The following is a 14,960-nucleotide window of genomic DNA, read 5'->3' as shown; positions in this document are numbered from 1 at the left end:
GCCTTTCCCAGCACAGCCCCATCTCCGCAGGTGGTGGGAGGGGGAAGACCCCCTAGTCCCCGCTGTCCTTCTTCTTTTTTCCCAAAGCAACGCTTGCTGCCATTCGCACCTTCCCCTCCTTGAAAGATACAGACAGGCGTCCTGGGGGTGGGAGGAAGAGCCGGACACGTTTCTGTCTATGCTTGGGGGGAGGAAGGTGTGCAGGGGAAAAGGGCGACCACGTCAGTGCCGTTTGCCCGCTCTGTAAGTGGAGAACGTGTCTGAATTGTGAACCCAACGTAAAATCAGGAGGGGATGGCGGTTCAAACTGCACAGAGCTGCAGCTGCCCAGCTGGTGGAAAAACAAGTCGCCGATAGACCTGCAGCAGAACAGACAGCGGTTTTGACATTCCGCTGCTTGCCCCAACTTTGCCAGCTGCAGTGCTGAGCAGGCCCTGCGGGGAGGGCTGGGGGCATGCCGCTGTGGCCGGACAGCAGCTTCCTTTCCTGTCCTGTGGGGAGGAGGCAACGAACTTCAGATGCTGCCTGGCATCAGCAGTGCCTGCTGCACCGAATCCCTCGCTGATCATTCATAAAAACGTCAGAATCAGGTGCCGAGACGGTGTATTCCCTGCTAGATACCTGCAGAAGTAGGAGGGGACCAAATGTACGTGAGAGAAGTACATGAGAAGTACGTGAAGACGTGCAGAAGTCCCAGCGGCGTGTACCCCTTGTGGAGGAGCCCTGGGAGCTGCTCTGACTGCGGCGTGATGGTGGGACCCCAAACACATGCGCGATCGTACGCCATGGGGAGGAGAGGCAGGAGCAGCCTCCCGCATCCATGTGTGCAGGCAAGCAGGCGCCGGAGTCTGTCCGTCCTCCCCTGCTGGCTCCTTGTGAAGAAGCTAATGGCGTCCTGAAGTATCCTGGGGCCACAAAATGCTCAGCAAAGCTGGGGTGAAGGTGACCCAAGTAGCACCGGCGTCGTGCAGTGCCCATGCGGGCAGACGGAGCTTCCAGGAGGGGGGCGACCGTGGGGTCTGTGGGGAGATGCGTGCTGCTTTTGAAGAACTCCCACCTCTGGGCACATCAGGGCAGAAAATGGCAATGAAACCACTTCCCCGACTGACGGCCACTGTGGTTCATTCCCGTAGCTAAAAATGAGCAGACAGGAGAATGGGCGAGAAGATAACGTGAAGAGGAGAGAGGCAGAGACCAAGGCACTGCTCTCGTCAGCGAGTAGAGGTCCTGGTGAGCAAAGGCTCTTCGCTGGGAAGCTGGCACGGCCCCTGCTGCTCCGCGTTGCTCTGGGCACTGGTGCCCCAGGTTCGCTTTCGCCTGGGTGAAAGCTGTCTCACCTTGGAGCCCCCCAGGCCATGGCTGGAGAGAAGCCGAGGAGATGGCACTGCTGAGGGTGGTTTCCTACAGCAGGTTCCCAGGGGGGTGGAGGGGATGAGGAGGATGTCTGTGATGAAGCATCCCTTTTCTCCCTGCTTTGCTTACCCCATTATTTCCCTCTCCCCAAAAAGACTGTGGGAAGAGCAGGCTCTTTTCTGCTTTTGCTTTTGCCTTCCCACCACCACACGCTTTGTGTAACTTCATTTTCTTCCCCCATGCAACGGGTTTTGCAGCGAGCCTCTTTTGCTTTCCATGGGGCATCTTGGGCACTTCCCCGTGCTGCTCACCACCACGCTGCCCCCATCCTCCACTTTCCCCCTCTCTGATCTGGTTCCCACGTAGGTCCTGAGGAATGCTTGGTGTCCTTCCACCCTCTGCCGCCTGAGGGAGGGTTGGTGGGAAGATTTTTGTCTCGCCTGGGCCAAACTTACAGCTGATCCCAGAAGTCAAGCTACAAGTTGCTGGAAGGTCTCTTTGGTGTCTCCACCGCTTACCTCCTCCACAAGGGTAGGCTCTCAGCCTGATGTCCCACCTTCTTTAGGCTGTTCTCCAGCTGCTCCATGTCGGACGGGGAAGGAGGTGCTGCCCAAAGCTCAGCCCTGTGACTGCAGAGACTGACGGGCCTCCTCGTCCTGCCATTGCCAGCAACGGGCAGAGCTGCAAGAGGTTAAAAATAAATAAATAAATATGCATTTGAGGCTTCAATTTAAAAATCTGTTGATAATTAACAACACCTGATGCTGGAAAGGCTCTATGCAGGCAGTGAGAAGCATCACGGCCTGCTTTCTAGCTGTATTTACCCACACCCGGACCCGCAGCAGCCTGTGGTTTGCCAGTTTGCTGCCTTTTCCACACGGCTTGGTCACCTGCTTTCTCATTCCTCATGTGAAAGGCGAGTCCTGGCCTCAGTACTCCATCATGTAAGCCAGGAGAAGGCACAGCAGTTGCCTTTGAAAAGCCACCAGGGGTACCCATGTTGTAGGTGTGTATGTAGGTGCTGGGGAAGGGGATTAAAGGAGGCCTTCTCCAGAGGCACAGACGGATTAGTCTCCTTTTCATCCTTCCTCCACGTCCTAAAAGACATCAGCTACTACGCAAACGCAAACAGGCATTCGTCTCCCATCCGCTTGTTGGGAGGTGGCATTTCCTTGGAGCATTTTCTTCCTCGCAGTTGTATCGGATGCATGGGAATGAATCATGTTGACATTTTAGACAAGAAACATTATGATTTTTTTACTGCAAAGCGTCTCTTTTTTAATGTTTGGGTACCTCCCTCTCCCCCCCACCCCCGAATTTCAGTATTGTGGCTTTTTTGATGGGTGTGTGTTTGCCACAATTCAGCTAGCAGCTGCAGCCCTTTCTATAAAAGTTCAGCTTTGTGCAGTTCCGGTGCGTAAGTCACTGCATTGCTCACAAAATCCTTCACTCGCCTCGGGGTTTGGGGTGAGGGGAGAGAGGTGGTTTCGGGTGCCAGGCTCGGGCATCCCCCTGCTCCATGCCAGGCGAGTGGCAATCACCTCCCTGCCAGCCACCAGCTCAGTGCAAACCGAGGTGGCAGGAGCTAAGGACGCAGGAATGAGACACCACATCCTCCTTCAGGCACTTTAGGAACACAGAGGAGGAGGTTTATGACAGATTTCATTGTAACCACGCAAGATCTTTTTGAAAGGGCTGCGGTAAATGTGGATCCCCACCGGTGTGCTGGACATCACCATCAGGAGGGTGAAATACGGGAGGTCTGTGTTGGCCTTGCCTCAGGAAGTTTTTGAGTATTTCCCAGACCTTGTCCCCATTCCCTCCTGCTGTCTCCTATGAACATGGGCCTCTTCTCCAGTCACCAGCTGTTGATAAGCAGCAGACTCTTCCTTTAGTTAGTTTTTGTGGTCCATACGCTACCTGCCTCTAAAACCTGAGACTGACACCCAGAGGTGCTCCTACTGCTGATAGAGAAACTGAACCCATCCTTATTCTGCTCCACTGTTGCATACAGCATCTCTCTCAACATCTGCTTTTACTGCTTCTGCAACCGCTGTGCAATATCTCTGCCCTGGGTTGCTGCCACCTCCAGCACCTCACCTACACGGCCGGTCCTGTTCAGAGCTGGAGGCCTCCGAGCGGGAAGATGGCTTCCAGGAGAGGGGGACACGGCAAATCCTCAAACTCTCAAGCAGCAGCAGCAGCAGCATTTGTGCTGAAAAACAATGTTAGAGCTGCAACCATTGCTCGTTTTTGGCTGTTTCCTCAGCCCAGTGCTGTAGGCTGCGCTGGCAGAACAGAGCCACGGGTGATGACAGCGGCCTCTTTACATCCAGGGCTGCTGCCACTGCTGGTGAACCATCTTCTGAAGCACCAACAGCAGCTCCTGGAAAACCATGTGGCCTCATTTCTTTTCTCCTCCCCCACTTGCCTCTTCCAGGATCACCACAATTCGGCTTATTCCCTTCTGCTCGCTGGTGACTCAGTCTCTCTGAGTTGTCTACAAATGTTGTAACTTGGTCAACATCCAGCCACCCTGGCGAAGGGTCATCTGTGAGCAGCCAGCCGTCCACGAAGCTGCCACGCCGGGGCTGTGTACGAGCAGCCTGCGCTGGATGGGAGGCACCTGAAGTCGCGGCTTGCTGATATTCCTGGGGCGAGGAGGGTGACCTCAGCCTAGCTCCTCTCTGCTGCCCATAAATCACATTAGAGTATATCAAAGCCCTGAGCTGTCAGCGCTACCTAGATGTAAATACTATAATTATCCTGGGTAAAATTAACAGTTTATCAGACTTCCTGTGTCGAATCTTTTTATTACAGGCTGCTTTTTTTTTTTTTTTCCTAACACAGATTTGATTTGCCATGGACTTTATGTGACACTGGATTATAAATCTCTGGGTTTCAAACACTACCTGACATCACGAGCTGTTGCAGCAGCTACTTGGCAACCTCTCAGAAGCTTATTTTGCTGAGGAGAAGGCCTTTTTTTCCCGGCTGCCCTAAAATTTGCAGGTCCCTTTCAGAAAAAGGTTCACCTACGTGGCGATGCCAGATCCGTACTGAGGTCCTGAGGGTCCCAGGTGGAGATGCAACCCCACAAAGGTGGAGGAACAAGGCTGCGTTGAGGAGCACCTGGTGTGGTGCCCGTGCTGGGTGTGGGCTCCAGCCTTCCTCATCGCTGGCACAGCAGGAGGTGGCAGCTTCATGTGCTGAGCCCGAAGACCTCCCCAGCCCACCATCACCACCAGAGGCTGCCATCACGGTGGCCTCCACGCCAGGTGAGGCTGCTGACAACGTCTGTCAAGGTGTGTGCTTAAAGCTGAGCCTGTATAAAGCCGTGCTCATATCAAAAGTTGTAAATAACACAGGCTAAAGCTTCCTGATGATCGTATCGAGCGGCACGGTTCAAGTCATGTGAAATAATCTTTTTTTTTCTTTTCCTATCAGAACAAATGCAGCTGAGAGAAATGCGTCTGGCAAGGAGGAAGCTCCCCGTGGCGGGAGCGTGCGGCAAAGGGCAGCGCCGTGTCCTCTGCCGCCCGTCCTCCTGCAGCAAGGGGCGGCGGGCAGCCTGCGCAGGCATCGCCCCGCGGGTTACAGGTGCCAGATAAAAAGAGGAGACTTTCCACACACACACACACACACACACACACACACACACATCTTTGTGCCATGGTAGGAAACGAGCAGCGTTATTGCTTTTGTCCCAGTGGAGCCTGGAGCTGCGGGTTGGCCTCAGATGTTTTTCTTCCCTTTGACTCTCAGCCTGCTCGGTGTATTTACAGCAGCTCTTCCCCTGCTGAAGGTGATTCAGAAAATGAAACATGACAAAACAAAACTCATTTTAATAGCCTGTCTTGGCCAAGACAAACTAGGGATATAGCTGTGTTATTATCATGAGCTGGAACGCAAAGCTATTTACTTCATTAGCAGGAACGACAACAAAATAACAACCCATAATGTTGGCAAGGGCAGAGCCAGATCTAAAATATTGCATACAAAATAGAAAAAGATCTGGAATAAATTCCTTGATCCAGATCTATTTTTTTTTTCTTGGACAAAATAGGCTCAGAAAGCTCCAACTGCTTGTGAAAGGCTCTGCGGAAAGTACATTTTTATGCAGTGTCTGACTGTGCGGAGAGTTGGGCCTTCCACATCCCGAGGAGATGCCACCAGTCGAGAGCTGGGGACATTGAACGCTGACACTTTATGACATGGGAATGCTTGAAAGCTGGAGGCTGAGCAAGGACAGAGTTGAAACTGCCAACCGAGGAGGGTTTACACCGTGAGCAGACTCTGGGCCTGGAACTAGGACTGGTCCTGAGCTTGTGTTTTCGTTCCCAACCACTGGAGAAGCAGAGCTGAGCAGCTGCGAGGGGCAGTAAGAGTAGGCTGAATTCCTTATCACAGGGCTAACATATTTGGGTTGTTTTTTTGTTTGGGTTTTCATTTCTGATTTTGGATGGGCTCTCGATACAATTTCCAGAAGTCTTTTCACTGATAATGGATAACTTCTTTCAACATTTCATTTCAGGGGTGGATCTGCAGCAGCTCCTCCAGCAATGTGGACGTGCAGGGGTTGCCTTCTCTGGAGAGGACATCTGACCAGGAAGTACAAAACATTAGGACAGAAAGGAGAAAGATCTGCAGTAAATTCTGTTTATCTTTGAAAGAGGAACAGTGTTTATCTGGTCTTAACAGCATAATGTCCTCCAGTTTTGTTCCAGATTTTCCGTCTATCTTGGGCTATCTTTTGCATTTTAAGTAGATCCAGCTGTCCCTAAATACCCCACGAACATACCTGAAAACAACATTTACCGTACCCCCAACATCTAAAATGTCTTCTTGTTCTTCCTCAGTCCAGTACAGAAGCCTCCTAAAGCAGCCCACCAAACAGTCCTCCACATGAGGAGCCCATCCCTCTGTGGGATTTAGATTTTCTTTCTGTTTGCTGGCTATTTGGTTCAAATGCCCTGTCCCACACCTCCCCATCTCACCAGCCCTGCCACTGCTTGCTTCCTGCATGCCTGCAGGCATTGAGGGGCCCAATGTGCTCTGGTGAGCAGGCTGTGACTGTTGGAGGTGTCCAAGAACCTCATGGAGCTTCAGTTACCGGCATGGAGAGTATCCAAACGGGCATCACGGCGTGCCAGGCTGTGCATGCCTGGGAGAACGGCTCGCTCACGAAGCGGTGGGTGCTCCCACCTCCCCAGCTGCAGAAATACCGCCCCGATCTCACGTAGCTATACGTGCTTCCTCTGAGCCAACCGTGTTCAAGCCAAAGCTAGGAGGAGATAGAAAAGCTGGCAGGGCTGTGCTGGCTTCGTTCTTTACTTGGATTATTTCCATCATTTATTTTTCCTCACGCCTCTGCTTTGGGTCCAACTGCAGGATGAGCCATTTAGAGGTCATCACTTGAAGAAAACAAGGTAACGGATGTGCACCAGAATGGAGGTGCCTTGAGATATTTAGTCCACACGTGTGTCTGCACATCAAATGGTGGTCAGAGGAGGAGTGGGAATGGAAATAGGTAACAACAAGTCCTTGCTCTGCCTTTTTGAAAACATCGTGTGAAGCAAGGTGAGCTAAAATCTCATAAACACCCATGCTTTCTCGTTCTGACTCTGTGGTCTCTTTGCTTGGTCGGCCTCACCCTCAGCCTCGGCTTTCTCACATGCAGACCTGGGAAGGTAACGTGAACAACCCCAGCAGCACGGGGTTAGGCACGATTACTCAGAGCCTACGGTGCCTGGGAGAGAAGTGCAATGCAAGCACTTCTATTATTTGTGGTAAACACGTACGGTAATTATTTAAGGTTCGTGTGTTTGGGTCGCTTTCTAAGGTTGGTTTAAAAAAAAAATCAGTTTTTGGTGACAATTTCTTAAAAACAAGAGCTAAGGCAGGGAAGTTTCTGCAGTGAGTCACGGCGAGATCAGAAGCAATTTATCGGTGACTTCCCGTCGGCAGCTGCCTGTCCCGAGCAGCCTCTTCCCGTCCCGCTGGATGCCTCCGGGCAGCTGCCCGCTGCTGGTGTCAGCATCCAGCATCCCCCATGCACGGCCTGAGCTGCTCACCTGCCACAGATGGATCTCTTTGCACGTGTCTTTTTTCCTCCCCAAAATATACTTTTTTTTTTTTTCTTTCATGGATTACCCGGAATGTAAGAGAGATTTATGCTGGGTCTCAAGTGTAAGCTTCTCTTTTAACAAAGTGTGCTGTTTGGATGTAAGGAAAACCAAAAATCAATTTGCTTTATGCTCTATAACCATCCCCTCCTTCTCCTCACGCGCTGTCAGAAACACAGACTGAATTAATTGCAGGAACATCAGGCACCAGAGGGGTAGGGAAAAAAAAATCAAAGCCTTGTAGTACAACGGTAGCAGCGTTTTGTGTTCTCTGGGGTTTTCACTCGCAGCACTGCTGCATCCTGGTTTTAGTTGCACAGAATTTAATGCCCATTTTTCTTTTGCTAATTCCATAGCAGGGAAGCGTGTTTGACATTTGCAAAAAAAGCTCAGAGGCCTCAATGCTCCTCGAGTCGTGGGTAGGAGCAGGGGCATGGAACGATTTCTGTCTTTGGTTTGTGAAGAAACCAGGGGCTTTTCCTGGCTTCCTCCCCTCCGGTGCTGGTTGAACAGAGAGGCACTATCCATCCGTACCAGGGTTCCAGCTCCTGGAGTGAGGGGATGACATCAAAATTTTTTCTCTGTATTTTTGATAAATTGAACTTCCAGTCTTTCATCATACTGAGAGGAAATGTGAAAGCGTCACCAAGAAGACGCCTGCTCGAGTTCGTGGAGTGTTGGAGCTCTAGCTCAAAGAAGACGTGCTGCATCATGCATCTCAAGTGAGGCTTAACAGAAGGGTTTCTCCTCCCGGTTGGAGAAGACCATGGCTGGAAAGCAGGTCGCCAGCCCATGCATGTGGTGGAGGCGTGGGAGCCCCATAGCCTGGTGCCCCTCTTGGTACCGTACCAAGGCCATTGTGAAGGGCATAGGAGCACTGAGATCACTGCAGTTCCTACCTGCTCATCAGTTTAAAAAACTGAGTGGGTGGCCGAGGTGATGCTGTGGGACATATTTTAGAGCTGTAGAGGCAACCAAAATGCTCCGATAAAGTCCTCCAGGTACCTGTGTGCCAAACGCCTTGCAAAATGAGCGAATCTACCATCATTATAGGCAACCAAACATCTTAAAGCATACGGTGATGAATGTTCTCAGCAGAAGATGATGGGACTTGGTGATCTTGAAGGTCTTTTCCAACCTAGATGATTCTGTGATTCTGAGATCATCTCCATAGGAATAACCTCAACTTACAGCAGGTCAGAGCCTGGACTTGTCAGTCCCTGGGGCCTCTAGAAAGATCACTAGGAAAAGTCAGCCCAGTGGCAGGCATTTTTCAGCTCTGAGCACGGAGCCCTTTCTGATAAAAACACAGCAAGCAGTTAGCGAAGTCCAGATTACTCATTTTGCCATCGGTGTATGCTCCCTCTTGCATGGAAGGATTTCCCTGTTCTCCCCAGGGCATTTGCAACCCCCGTACCACGACGGGAGATGATTCAGGCATTTCAGGAACTCTCTCTGGATCCTGCTGCTTTAAATTATTCACTTCCTCTTATCTTTTTTTTTTTCTTTCTTTCTTTTTTTTTTTTTCCTTGAGCAAGTGAAAGTACTTTGCCTGTTCTTGCAAGATGGGCTGTGCCTACCCTTTTCCCAGGACGGGCGCTGGGACCGGGAGAAAACTCCTGGTTTTACTACCAGTGCAAACACAAAGTGAGACACTTTGCAAAGGTGCGTGTCCCGGGAAACACTCAAGACAACAAAACAGTTCCAGGGCTCGGTGTCTCAGCAGCCAGCACCGGTCCGGGCTGAGTCACTCTGGAGCTGTCACAACCCCAGGCGGCTGCCGCGGCAGTGACCGGGTGCCCTCCCAATACCTTCGCCGCGGCCTCTCCCATCGCCCTGCTGGCATCAGCAGCAGGGGTAATGCAGAGTCACCAGTGCTTTGCTCTTCCCGTGGCTCCGCCACGATGTTCTGAGCCTGGCTGGCACCGTGGGATATAGCCATGGGCTTATCAGACGGCAACAGCCCCGCAGGAGGGACAAACTCTGAACAGGCTGGAAGGTCTCCTGGCTCTCTAGGGGAGCTCCAGGTCACACAGCCTGTGCAATTTTGTGACAGCAGCATTTGCCACTGTTGAAAACTGCCATTCCTGGGAGACACAGAGGCATTCAAAGACCCTAAAGGAAATAAACGTGAGTAATATGGGCTGTGGGGGTAGCCTTACTCAGCAAAGCACAAAAACAAAGACCATGGGGTTGCTGTGAGGGTAGGGTTGAGCTTGAGAGGCACCTCGAAATCCCAGGATGTTTGGCAAGCTGTTCAAGTGCTGTCCACACTGGGTTTAAAATGTCCACAGAGTGTTTCAGAGGAGCTGAGCCAAGAGATTTACTCAAGGACCAGACTGCAACATCCCAGTTTATCCCTGCTATGTCCTGATCCCAAAAGTGACCCCAGAAACGGCACAGTAAGGGACCAAACACGCTCATCGTAGAGGTCTCCCACCAGCAGCTATCTGCACGTGAACTTATTTCCCCGCTTCACACGGGTGTTGCCAAACAGCGTGGATGGGAGAGGTGTCCTCCTCCTGCACAGCACCCACCTGTCCCCAGGACAGCTTCGTGCCACCACCGCGCTGTGACAGCCGGGATTAGTAACAGCCACACGGCCAGCCCCATCCACAGCTATCACTGTCCTCTTCTGGGTGTCCTGCCGGCTGCCTCTCAGCCCGATGAAATGGTGTTTTGGTGTGGAACGGCAGATGGGATGGTAGCAGTTTAAAACGGGGTCCTTAAGCAAAGGTGGGTGAGCAGAAGCTTGTTGTTTTTATAGTTGGAGATGGGCTATTTGTAAGAAGAAAGGAAAAAAAAAATCAGCAATGTGATAATTCATTGTTTTGTCCTGAATTCAATTGCTTTTCTTTCAATTCCTTCAGAAGAAAATAAAGTATAAACAGGGACTTTCAAACTGACTCCTTTTCTCTGTAGTGGAGGACAAGGGCAGTGCTGAGCCAACGTGCTGAGCTCTGCGCCAGGATCGTGGGTGGGTTGGTACTTCCAGTATGGCATCCTGGCTTGCAACGCTGCCCAAAAAGCAGTGACTTCAACACTTCTCATATTTACAGCCCTTCAAATATCCCAAATCTCTGGGAACTCACAAAACTCTGTGTCCACTTACAACTTTTGTTTTTTCACAAAAACTTTGCTATAAAGAGGAAAAATGAAAACGATGCTCAGAGCTCTGCTGAATGGGAACAGGGGCTGGCTTCATGCTAAGAGGACATCTAACCCTGCATGCATGTATTTTTATGTGAAATGCTGCATTTTAACCTATGCTTTTTTTCCCAAAGAGCCCTATTGTTAGTCCCTAAACAGCCTTCAGCCCCTTGGCTGAGGAGCAGGATGGTGCTGAGCAGAAGCCAGTGGTGGAGCAATGGCCTGGGAGCTGGTTTTTGGTTGTTTTATTTTTTTGTTTCCTGGATGCTGAATGAAGCAGCCCTTCTGTGAACAGCCGTTGTTTACATTCTTCCAAACAAAAGTTGGGATTTCCTCTGATGCTAGCAGCCTTGTCACTGGTGTGTACAGTCAGCCAGACTCTTGGAAAGGATTTTTAGTAATGTCTGAGCCAACATGAGCATGCTCAGCGCTTGCAGGAACAGCCTCACAAAAGCCAAAGCCGTGCCACTGGGACAGGGAGGAGACTTCTCATCACTGTTGAGCTTTCTTGTTTAGAGAAGCCAAATATCAGGCCCTGCTCCCTGCAAACCTCAGGCCAAGGGCTGGCCCACATTCACATTTTCAAAGCACCTACAGATATCCCTCGATTCAGAGGAGCCCCTGATGTGTGGGGCGAGATCAGCCCAAGCATTTTAGACCAGGCCTGTTTATCCCAGGCATCTGGCCAGGTTTTCCACACTCGTATTTGTGCTGTATAGTAACTTAAGGAGGTTTCTTTTCATCTGAGAGTTGCTGTGCCATTTCAGGATTTCATTTCTTTTTCACTGTGAGGGTTAGGTGAACACAGAAGTCCTTTACACATGGATTCTAGCAAACGGGTTCCCGATGTTTTGGTTTTGTCCAAAAAATCGAAAGGTTTCTTGAAACCTGCTGTTGCAGTGCCTAGGAAACCCTTTGCCTTTTAAGCACATTTATTTAAGAATTCCACCGTGTTCCAGAAGACCACATCCAAGAGCATTGTGCCCTCCTCTGCCAATGAAAATGTTAGGAAATCCAAAAAGAAAGTTGTTTATTTTGACTGTCCAGAGCAAATGAACTCTAAACACAGCTAAAAATACATACGGCTCCCCCATAAGCCTTATTTTCTATATTTGAAAGCATTCTGAACAGAGTTCAGTTTTCCTCCCAGATAATTTCTCTTGATTTCACATTTGTTCGTTTCCGTTTTTAGTTACCCGGTAGCTCTTATTAAACTACATGTTGACGGACAAGATTTGCTCATTGTAAATCTCAGGCTTACAGGGAAAACCCTGAGTCTTCAGCCCAACAGCTTTTCTCATGTCTGCACCTGGATGCGAAAGCTGGAAAAGCAGCAAAGGTACACAGAGGTATTTCACTGTCTTTGAAAACAAACACTGTTAAACATACTGTTCAACTGTTAAATGCAGCGGATATACAAGAATTACTAAGATTTGTCAGAGTTTAACAGCTCTTCACCTCCTAATGTGCTGGAAAGAAGGAATATTTGTGGGTGTGCGAAGGGTAGGGCCAGTGCCATGGCTGGGGTCAGTGAGCAGCTGGAGGAACATGCAGAAGGCAGGAGGAAAACCTCTCTGCTAGAGGCAGAAACCCTCGTCAGGGACAGGCGAAGAAGGATTCGGATGCAATTTATGATCCTTTGTTAAAATAGTCATCAGATCGTAAATGCCAAGAGCTGGCAGGTAAGAGCATGAACTTAGCTGTGGGGAGCTACTGCAGGGTTTGAAATGTCGCTCCGTGGTGAATAAGCACCTGCAGGGGAACAAAGACGAGTGGAGTTACCATGCACACGCTCTGAGGCTTCACCCTTTTTGTTTCTTCTCTCCTTTTACCCCCCAGCTCAGCTGGGGAACATCAGGGGAGGGTCTCCCCCAGCCACCCCCAGGTCGGCTCCAAACACTGAGGCCGAAATGGCAGAAAGCTGCAGACCCTCGTGGTCTCCTGTCCTGGGGTGCACGGCAGGTGCCGTGTGTCCCTCAGGAATCAGGGAACAGGACTGGTCCTCGTGCTGCCACCTGCCACCAGGTGACGATGAGCAATTTGGTGTTATCTGCATCCGTCCCAAGGGGCAAAGAGATTTGTCTCCCTCTCTGCCTGATGTTCTGTAAGGGGCACTGTGACAATGACACAAACTTCAGACAAAATTGATGAAAAGTCTCCTGTAATCGTTAAAAAATTAACGAAGGCAACCGCAGACCACAAAGGTTTCTGAAAGTTTGTCTCTGCAGTGCGTCGCTTCCTTCTTAAATTCAAAACCACCTACTAGCAGTTTGAGTTAAAATCGGTAAAAAACATAATAAAAGCTGCAGGATCGCTTCTGATGGAAATAGATGGACAACAAACCGATGGTAAAGCTGCATACAGTCGCCATAGCGACGGGACTTCCAAAAGGATGCAGAGAGCAGCACCAGCGTCCGCAGCAAACCGAGGAGCACGAGTGGCCCGAAATGGGGGCTGGGGCTGCCCTTTGCGGGGAGCCGTGTAGGGACAGGCAGGAGGTTGTGCAGGCAGGGTCCCCCTGACGGCCCCCTCACCGAAAGAGAATTTGGGCAGATGTGTGGGGACTGCAGATCTCTGCAGGGGACCCTTCAAAGATGTGGCTGTAGCAGAGCCGCAAGTCCCCCGGGCTGACCATGAGCGCCGGGGAGGCAACTTCGGTGCCATAACGTGTCTTCGCCATCTCAAATTTCTGTTTGAGTAAGCCCAGAAGAACTTTAGAAAATATATTTAAAAATGGGCAGAGGCCCGAAGGAACCATCTTGGCGCTACACAACCTCCCATGCCACGCAACAATTAAAAAAGGGGAGATGGCCACCCCTGTACCCAGTATAGGGCACAGCTCACAGAGGACTTCGTCTCAGTTCATGATAAGAAAATGATTACAGAAAAGTATTGCTCTGCTACTCAATAAAGAGCAAATACTATTGATAAATAATGTCAATAAAGTCAAAGTGCTTAATACTTTTTTATTATCGATCTGCAGTGGAAATATTGCTGCCAAGCAGACAACTAACACAGGGACTGAGACGTAAGCCCAGAATAAAGAATTGGCTAGAGAGCACCTGGATGAGCTAAATGTTTTCAGATTCACTCTGCAGGAGGAATTTCATCCAGCAATGATGGACATTATCTCACGTTATCTCATAGTGGTTAATTTGGGGAATTTGTGGGAGACATGTCAGAGCACCCAAAGATTAAAAATGGGCAAAGGAGTTCCTCTCAATGGAACAGGGAAGAAAAGAGGAGCCAAGGGAAATGCAGACCAGTCAGTTTATCTTCAACTCTCAGAAAAAAAAAATAAATCTGGAACAAATATTTGTTTGTAAACTTATAGGAGATGGCAACAAAAGGTGAAGTAGGCAGGTTGGCTTTGTCAACAGCAGGCCCTGCCAACCTTACTGGATTGTCATCTAAAAGAGAAGAGCAGGCTCTGTGGATAAAGAAGCTCCAGACGTGGCACAGCTCAACTGCAGCAGGACTTTGGCATGGTTTCAAGTGGTGCTCCCCTAAACCAGGCAGGGAAACTCATTGGATGAAACTAGCAGAAGATGGGTGGCAAAACCCTGCACTATTTCTGTCTCTAGCAGTGGTTCGCTGTCAACACAAAAGGCTGTACTGAGTGAGGGGCAGCCAGGATCTGGCCTAGGTGCAGGACTGCTCACTGGTTTAATATAAATTAGCTGCCTGACGGAAGAAAGATGAGGTTTGTTAAATCCGCAGATGACCCGAAGCTGTATCAGGCTGCATGCAACACAGATAAGTGTCCGGAAAAATAATATAAAAGAGGCTTTATACAATAAAATAAGACATTCAAATTTGGGGTATGCTTACTAATAACATCTTGGAAAGACTGAATATACATATAGATGAGATCAGTCAAAATCCTTAGCTACATATCACCCTAAATCAGGAAATTGCTTTCTACCAGAGCACTGTGGAGAGCTCGCCTCCTGATTTGTGCTGTCTCTGCAAAAGGGGAACCAAGGCATCTTTTATTTTACATTTTTATTTTTTTATTTTTTTATTTTGAAGGACCCTATTTTGCCTTAGGTGCACTATAACTCACATTAGTGACAAAGAAATGTGAAAAGCCTTCTCTGCATTACTCGCAAGCCTGGAGCCTCCATCAGCTGGGAATTCAAAGACATTTTGAACTTTGCCTGTACTGGCATTTGCAGCAAGAAAACAGGCCCAGTCTAGGGCTGATCCTGAGAAAACTTTTTTGGTCAAACACCAGGGCTTACACCAGCCATATAGCTTGAACCTGAGGCTGACCGTAATAGAAATTACACCTATGCAAAAGATAGTGATGTGGAAAATACTGTTCTCAGT

The sequence above is a fragment of the Anser brachyrhynchus genome, assembly GCF_964034855.1.
Source record: "Anser brachyrhynchus genome assembly, chromosome: 1".
Classification (NCBI taxonomy): domain Eukaryota; kingdom Metazoa; phylum Chordata; class Aves; order Anseriformes; family Anatidae; genus Anser; species Anser brachyrhynchus.
Note: the sequence above shows the minus strand (reverse complement) of the source record.